Source organism: Esox lucius, chromosome 21 (assembly GCF_011004845.1).
Source record: "Esox lucius isolate fEsoLuc1 chromosome 21, fEsoLuc1.pri, whole genome shotgun sequence".
In the NCBI taxonomy this organism is placed as follows: domain Eukaryota; kingdom Metazoa; phylum Chordata; class Actinopteri; order Esociformes; family Esocidae; genus Esox; species Esox lucius.
In genome coordinates this window covers 31941211-31950486 of record NC_047589.1, presented here as the reverse complement: position 1 = coordinate 31950486, position 9276 = coordinate 31941211, and positions in this window count along the sequence as shown.

The window sequence follows — 9276 nt, the reverse complement described above, 5'->3', positions numbered from 1 at the left end:
CATTCACCAGTTTGCTTCTGCATGAAACGGGTGAGCGCACTGCTAATCCCATATGCATCGATGCTCCGTTTTTTCAGAGTGTTGTATAAAACATAAACTTCTGGCATAAGGAAGAAAAAATATTCCAGCAGCTGCAGAAAGGCTCGGTCCTGGAGTTTTTTTGACAGGCCGTATGCCTCACTTATGGTGGCCTCATCCCATCCTGGTTGTGTGCGTATGTCCTCCATACACAGGAGCAGCGCAGCGCGGTCTTCTCAAACTGCATTGACAGTTCTACTTTTAAAGTTCCATTGTACAGCGGGTGGCCTTGAAATGTGTCTCTGTGTTGCCTCAGCAAGTGCCGCAACACGTTTTGGAGCACCAGAGAAAAAGATGGCAGTTAAACAGGCAAAAAACACCTTCAGGATGCTCATCCTTGCTGAACAAAGTTGCTGCAAGGTCAGGTTCAGCTGGTGAGCATAGCAGTGAACAAACTGGGCATGTGGGTATGTCTCTTTCATTAGTGTCTGTACCCCTCTGACGTTTCCACTCATTACAGCCCCACCATCATAAGTCTGAGGGATCAGCTTTTCTCCCAGCTTCAGGGGTTCCAGCACACCCTTGATGCTGTAAGTGAGTCCGAGTCCAGTTTTATCTTTGACTTCCACAAACTCCAAAAACCTCTCTGTCACTTTATTGTCAGGCAACATTTATCTCAACACAACCACCATTTGTGATTTACAGGAGACACCAGTTGCCTCATCTGCCTGTATGGCAACAAATGATGTCTCATCCAATTGGTTGGCTATCACTTCATACATACAGTCTAACAGATAATTTTGTACATTGCTAGATGTCCCTTTGAAGATGGACTGAGCGTCGTAGTGCCTCTGAAGCCTCAAATCGCCCACACACTTTCACAGCCTTTATCTCTGGGATCACCCGATCATCTTACCTCCTGTTTATTTATCAGACCTCAGTTTTAATCGGGTGACGGCGCCAAGCGTCTTTGGTTGTTTCACACTTGCCCTAGGATCTTTTTAGTTAGATTTTACGTCTTTGGAAGGATTACACCGAACTCAGTTAACCTGGCACTGGAATATAGCATAAAGCGTAACTTGACCCACTGCAAGGTCAGTTAACTTCCACCCTGGCTTATGACACGCGTCCTATGTCTGGAACTGTCCTATCGATCAATCCTCCAACAGAGGAACTTTTTATGTTGCCACCCGTCGGTTCCTAACGCTCAACAATATTTATAGTTGTGCTTATTTAGAACCGGTTCACTCACTGAGCCTGAAGTTCTGAGAGTCGCCCCTATTGTACTTGCGTTGGCTTTATATAGCCTTTAGGTCTTTTCAAATCCTGAATCCACCCACTTCTTTTGCCCTTAAAATATTCTATCAAAATCACAATTACTTACCTTATTAAACCCAGAACAAACAATGCAAGGAATTAATGTAGTTTTACCCCTTCACTCATTTGCCTGCAAGGGACCTGGATGGGGAACTGATATCGTCTCTAGGTCTAAGGGACCTGGACGGGGAACTGTTATCGTCTCTAGGTCTAAGGGACCTGGACGGGGAACTGATATCGTCTCTAGGTCTAAGGGACCTGGACGGGGAACTGATATCGTCTCTAGGTCTAAGGGACCTGGACGGGGAACTGATATCGTCTCTAGGTCTAAGGGACCTGGACGGGGAACTGATATCGTCTCTAGGTCTAAGGGACCTGGACGGGGAACTGATATCGTCTCTAGGTCTAAGGGACCTGGACGGGGAACTGATATCGTCTCTAGGTCTAAGGGACCTGGACGGGGAACTGATATCGTCTCTAGGTCTAAGGGACCTGGACGGGGAACTGATATCGTCTCTAGGTCTAAGGGACCTGGACGGAGAACTGATATCGTCTCTAGGTCTAAGGGACCTGGACGGGGAACTGATATCGTCTCTAGGTCTAAGGGACCTGGATGGGGAACTGATATCGTCTCTAGGTCTAAGTTTTGATTTATGGAGTACACAGAATCTCACTGTAAAAACAGGGCTGCGGCTCAGAGGCAGAGGAATTTGTGATCAAGCATTTGACAATCACACCCACACCCTCAAATCTTTGTAACCCGTCCTCGATCAAGTACCATCTCCACCAAATAGAAGACATGGAAAACAGAAGAGTGCCTTCTTTTGACCGTTGAACCGTTAGACACTTTTTCTTCAAAACCACTCCACGTTAAACCCAATGTTACTTTTATCAGCAGTTTGAGTGATGACAATATCCCGTGGTTGATGGGCACCAAGTCGCTTTACTTCAAGGTTCTCCTCCAAATTAAGGGTTTCAAACCGGTGCTGGAGTATGAAATTCACTTTATTCATTTTCTCAAGTTATCTGGCATTTTGACCAATAATTCACTGTGGGGTAGGCAGTCTTTATTCTCTCCAGGAGAAGAGTAAGTTGAGTTTGGTATGCCCCCTCTGCGGACCAGAGAAGGTCCTTGTTGAACCCCTCCTGCACTTCTGCCCAGCGTAGTTTCACCTACGTCTGTGGGGGGGGAATGCCGGCAGCCGCCTCCCTGGCGACAGGTGGGGGCGGTGGGGGGATGCGGCGGTGAACACAGGCAACTCCTCCCTGGCGGTGGCGGGTGGGTGGATGCCGGCCATCACCTCCCTGGGGGCGGGGGAACGCCGGCCACTGCCCTCTTGGTGGTGGTGGGGGGGAGCCGGCAGGTGGGGGAATGCCGGCAGCCGCCTCCCAGGCAGTGGAGGGAATGTCGGCGTTGGTTGATGAAATTAATGCTTCCATCTCCTCCCTGGCTGCGGTGGTATCACGCAAGACAGCATCCATCTCTGTGGCAGCAGTAAGGGGGGGGGGTGCCGGAGGGTGGGGGAATGCCGGCAGTGGTTGCGGTGAATGCAGCCAACTCCTCCCTGGCGAAGGCGGCAGTGGAGGCGGTGGGGATGTCGAGGAGGGGCTAAAACGGCCTCCCTTGCCTAATGCAAAACTTTTGGTTTTAGTTCACACAAAAGACACAAGTGACATACTTGGGATATTCAGCCAGAAACTTGACAAAGTCTTTCTGGGTCTGGAAGGGATACAGAAGAAATGGAATTACAACATCGTACCACCATGTTGGTGTAAGGCGGATTACACTTTTGAGAGGACTGACTTATCTGCACCCAACCAAACCTCATCTTCAGTGCCTATTTTTAACAAGACTAGCGCTGCCTAAAGTAGCTTTAGCAAGGGGCTCCCCTCTACCAAGTCTATGGCATTTGAATGACATCTCCAGCACAACCAATATTGCTGCTAAGCTACAGTACGTTTTTTTACCACTGCTATGTACAGTGTTTTATATATATATATACAGTATATCACAATATAGTGATGATTTAAGAAGTAATGATGTCATGGTAGATTGTTTTGTTAGAAATTCTCTAAAGTATTTAAATGTACTCCTTTAAAACCTTATAATCAGTGTGCCAGCTCTTCCTTTTGAACCCTTTATTTTATTCATAATGTATACAAAAACATTTCGGCTACATGCTGGACTATGCTCGAGCATGTCACTCATAACATCATCCTCATCTATGACGTGATCCTGTAAGCTCCCTGGAACAGGGGGTGGTCCAAGATGGCGCTCTGATCAGTCACATTTTGAGGAGCTCCGTAAACTTGATTGTTTAGTCTGTAATGCAGTAGTTCAAGTTTTTTGGACTCATAATTTGTACCAGATTACATTTAACAGGTTGTTGCGCTGGTTGTCACTCAAAATGGGAAAATCTGAGAAAAGAAAAAGTAGAAATGGTCCTCAAACGGATGCTAATGCTAACAAACCTGTTAACGAGGCATGTCAAGCCCGCCAAGAACTTCTGATGGACAACATGCATGACTACTTGAACCACGATGCTGACTTTGCAGAATTCTTGCTGTGTGAGGAAGAATTACCCTGTCTTCCAGAAACCCCATGTAAACCCCCTGCCATCAAACAACGCAAGACTGAGAGTGTTGACACAACTGCCATCCTCTCACAACTCGGAGTCAGTTTCGAGGCTGATTAGCAATCGCTCGGATGCTTTGGAAAAGATGGTAAGGGAAAACTTGCGTGTGATCGCTAGTATAAAAGAAGTGATTAACGAGAATACCAGGCAGATTTCTGAAGCGAAAGATGTCATTGACTTTATTAGTGCCAAAGTTAAAGATTTGAAAGTCAAAATCGGCGCCAAAAAGTCGAGTTCAACTCGCATGAACAGGAAAAACGGATCCTGCACCTTGAGACTTACTCTCGTCGGTGGAGTCTCAGAGTTCATGGGGTACCTGAAAGTGAACGAGAAGATGTCCGAAATAAGATCATTGATGTTTGCCAGCACCTTCCGCCAGACGCGAAAGACAAACTCTCAGATGCCGTGGACACCGTTCATCGCCTGGGTCGCAAACGACTGAACGACAGCAAGCCCAGAGGAATCATCGTACATTTTTTTTTTTTTCTTTTCTATTTTCATATATTGAAACGTTCTAGTATGTTTCAGACATTTGTGTTGTCTGGCTTGTATAATACAATAATCTCATATTGATCTGCTATACTTTCATTGAAAGTACTGCTTAATTGGGATCTCCTACTGTATTTCAATATCTAATTCAGATGTTTTGAGTTGAGGTTCTCATCATGCTCATTCTTTGACCGGTTAAAGCGATTTACAACAAGTTACTTGTTTAGCTTATCTAGGTCTATTCAGCTTTGTTTGTTTTTCTTTCTTTTCAATTTCCTTTCATTTAGTTCATGTCTTTATCTGTTGTTTATTTAAATGCTAGAGGGCTAAGAAATCATACTAAGCGAAAGGCTGTTTTCTTATATCTTAAACAATTCTAATTTTTGCTTCCTCCAAGAATTTCACTCAACTATAGAGGATCTTAATTTCTGGAGGTCACAATGGGGACTGGACATATGGATGTCTCATGGTACGACACATTCAGCTGGTGTATGCATCTTAAAAAATCGGTTTAAAGGGAAGTTTTTGCGTAATGTGAGTGATTTAAATGGACATTATATCTGTCTCGTCACTGAAATCTCAAATTTGATGTGTATTCTTGTTTGTGTTTATGGCTGTGGTCAGCAGAAAGAAAATGAAGCCTTTATTAGTTGTTTAGAGGATCAGGTGTCAAAATGATTAACTAAATACCCAAATTCCATATTTAAGATGAAATTAACAAGATAATTCACAAAAATTGGAATATAGCAAGAGAGGAGAATAGTTACAGCAGCAATTGGGAATATACTAAATATGAAATAGGCAAATACAATACCATACCATGCCATCTTCTTCCGCTTATCCGGGGCCGGGTCGCGGGGGCAGCAGTCTAAGCAGGGATGCCCAGACTTCCCTCTCCCCAGACACTTCCTCTAGCTCTTCCGGGGGGACACCGAGGCGTTCCCAGGCCAGCCGGGAGACATAGTCCCTCCAGCGTGTCCTAGGTCTTCCCCGGGGTCTCCTCCCGGTGGGACGGGACCGGAACACCTTCCCAGGAAGGCGTTCCGGAGGCATCCGAAAAAGATGCCCAAGCCACCTCAGCTGACCCCTCTCGATGTGGAGGAGCAGCGGCTCTACTCTGAGCTCCTCCCGGGTGACCGAGCTTCTCACCCTATCTCTAAGGGATCGCCTGGCCACCCTGCGGAGAAAGCTCATTTCGGCCGCCTGTATCCGGGATCTTGTCCTTTCGGTCATGACCCAAAGCTCATGACCATAGGTGAGAGTAGGAACGTAGATTGACTGGTAAATCGAGAGCTTCGCCTTGCGGCTCAGCTCTTTCTTCACCACGACAGACCGATACATCGACCGCATTACTGCAGAAGCTGCACCGATCCGTCTGTCAATCTCCCGTTCCATCCTTTCCTCACTCGTGAACAAGACCCCTAGATACTTAAACTCCTCCACTTGAGGCAGGCACTCTCCACCAACCTGAAGTGGGCAAGCCACCCTTTTCCGACTGAGGACCATGGCCTTGGATTTGGAGGTACTGATTTTCATCCCCACCGCTTCACACTCGGCTGCAAACCGTCCCAGTGCATGCTGAAGGTCCTGGTTAGAAGGGGCCAACACGACAACATCATCTGCAAAGAGCAGAGACGAAATTGTGTGGTCCCCAAACCTGACACCCTCCGGCCCCTGGCTGCGCCTAGAAATTCTGTCCATAAAAATTACGAACAGAACCGGTGACAAAGGGCAGCCCTGCCGGAGTCCAACATGCACTGGGAACAAGTCTGACGTACTGCCGGCAATGCGGACCAAGCTCCTGCTTCGGTTGTACAGGGACCTGACAGCCCTTAGCAGGACCCAGGACCCCATATTCCCCAAGCACCCTCCACAAGATGCCGCGAGGGACACAGTCGAATGCTTTCTCCAAATCCACAAAACACATGTGTATTGGTTGGGCAAACTCCCATGAACCCTCCAACACCCCGTAGAGGGTATAGAGCTGGTCCAGTGTTCCACGGCCCGGACGAAAACCACACTGTTCCTCCTGAATCCGAGGTTCTACTATCGGCCGTATTCTCCTCTCCAGAACCCTGGCATAGACTTTCCCGGGGAGGCTGAGAAGTGTGATCCCCCTATAGTTGGAACACACCCTCCGGTCCCCCTTCTTAAAAAGAGGGACCACCACCCCGGTCTGCCATCCCAGAGGCACTGTCCCCGACCGCCACACGATGTTGCACAGGCGTGTCAACCAAGACAGCCCCACAACATCCAGAGACTTGAGGTACTCAGGGCAGATCTCATCCACCCCCGGTGCCTTGCCACCGAGGAGTTGCTTGACCACCTCTGTGACTTCAGCCCGGGTGATGGACGAGTCCACCTCTGAGCCCTCATCCTCTGCTTCCTCAATGGAAGAAGTGACAGCGCGATTGAGGAGATCCTCGAAGTATTCCTTCCACCGCCCGACGACATCCTCAGTTGAGGTCAACAGCTGCCCACCTCTACTGTAAACAGCGTTGGTAGGGCACTGTTTCCCTCTCCTGAGGCGCCGGATGGTTTGCCAGAATCTCTTCGAGGCCAGCCGATAGTCCTTCTCCATGGCCTCACCGAACTCCTCCCAGGCCCGAGTTTTTGCCTCCACAACCACCCGGGCTGCAGCCCGCTTGGCCTGTCGGTACCCGTCAGCTGCCTCAGGAGTCCCACCAGCCAACCAGGCCTGATAGGACTCCTTCTTCAGCTTGACGGCATCCCTTACTTCCGGTGTCCACCACCGGGTTCTGGGATTGCCGCCTCGACAGGCACCGGAGACCTTACGGCCACAGCTCCGAGCGGCCGCTTCGACAATGGCGGTGGAGAACATGGTCCACTCGGACTCAATATCTCCAACCTCCCTCGGGATCCAGTCGAAACTCTGCCGGAGGTGGGAGTTAAAGATCTCTCTGACAGGAGACTCGGCCAGACGTTCCCAGCAGACCCTTACAGTACGCTTGGGCCTGCCGAGTCTGTCCAGCTTCCTCCCCCGCCATCGGATCCAACTCACCACCAGGTGGTGATCAGTTGACAGCTCCGCCCCTCTCTTCACCCGAGTGTCCAAGACATACGGCCGCAGGTCAGATGAGACGACAACAAAGTCGATCATCGACCTGCGGCCTAGGGTGTCCTGGTGCCACGTGCACTGATGGACACCCTTATGCTTGAACATGGTGTTCGTTATGGACAAACTGTGACTAGCACAGAAGTCCAATAATTGAACACCACTCAGGTTCAGATCCGGGGGGCCGTTCCTCCCAATCACGCCCCTCCAGGTGTCACTGTCGTTGCCCACGTGGGCGTTGAAGTCCCCCAGTAGAACAATAGAGTCCCCAGTCGGAGCACTTTCCAGCACCCCTCCCAGAGACTCCAAGAAGGTCGGGTACTCTGCACTGCCGTTCGGCCCGTAGGCACAAACAACAGTGAGAGACCTATCCCCGACCCGTAGGTGCAGGGAAACGACCCTCTCGTTCACCGGGGTAAACTCCAACACATGGCGGCAGAGCTGGGGAGCTATAAGCAAACCCACACCAGCCCGCCGCCTCTCACCATGGGCAACTCCAGAGTGGTGAAGAGTCCATCCTCTCTCAAGGAGTGTGGTTCCAGAGCCCAAGTCGTGCGTAGAGGTGATCCCGACTACCTCTAATCGGAACCAAAGAACTGCCACTCCTCCAAGAACTGCCACCTTAACGTGGTGGAGGGGTTTGAGTACCCGAGTGACCCTAGGAGCTATGTTGTCTGGGGCTATATGCCCCTGGTAGGGTCTCCCAAGGCAAACAGGTCTTAGGCGACGGGTCAGACTAAGAGCGGTTCAAAACCCCCTTAATGATGAATAAAATTATGAGTACCGTGACGTCGCCCGGTATGGCGCAGCCGGGGCCCCACCCTGGAGCCAGTCCCGGGGTTGGGGCTCGTATGCGAGCGCCTGGTGGCCGGGCCTTCCCCCATGGGGCCCGGCCGGGCTCAGCCCGAACGGGCGACGTGGGGCCGCCCTCCCGTGGGCTCACCACCCACAGGAGGGACCATAAGGGGCCGGTGCGAAGAGGATCGGGCGGCAGTCGAAGGCAGGGGCCTAGACAACCCGATCTCTGGACATGGAAACTAGCTCTAGGGACGTGGAATGTCACCTCGCTGGCGGGGAAGGAGCCTGAGTTAGTGCGTGAGGTTGAAATTGGCAAATATCTTAGGAAATTTAGTACTGATTTGGCAAAAAAGAAAAAGACGATGAAAATTCAGTTATATGCAAAATCACCAATCTTTTATCTAAAAATGTAGATTTACTTGATTGTGAAAAAGTCGAATTGGTTGATTTACAGTGCAAATTAGACAACATATATAAACATAAAGCTGATGGGGCATATATTAGATCGTGCAGAAAATGGATTGAAGAGGGTGAACAAAACTCAGCATATTTTTTCAGATTGGAAAGACAGCAAGCTAAAAAGTACCAAATTCAAAAACTAATGATTAATCGTAATATAAGTGATGACCCTAAAAGTATAGCAAAATTCTGTGCCGGATTTTATAGTGATTTGTATACTTCTACATTTTCTCAACAACACATTAATGATTTCTTTAAATCTTTACCTAATATAAACCAGTTGAGTGATTTAGATAAACACTTTTGTGACTCCTCTATCACATTACAGAAGATAGAGGAAGCTATTAACTGTTTAAAAACCAACAAATCTCCCGGAACAGACGGTCTGAGTTTTACAAGCTTTTTATTCACAGTATAGCACCATTCTTGTTAAAGGTATATGAGGAAAGTTCAGAAAAACCATTACTTCCAGCCACATTAAGT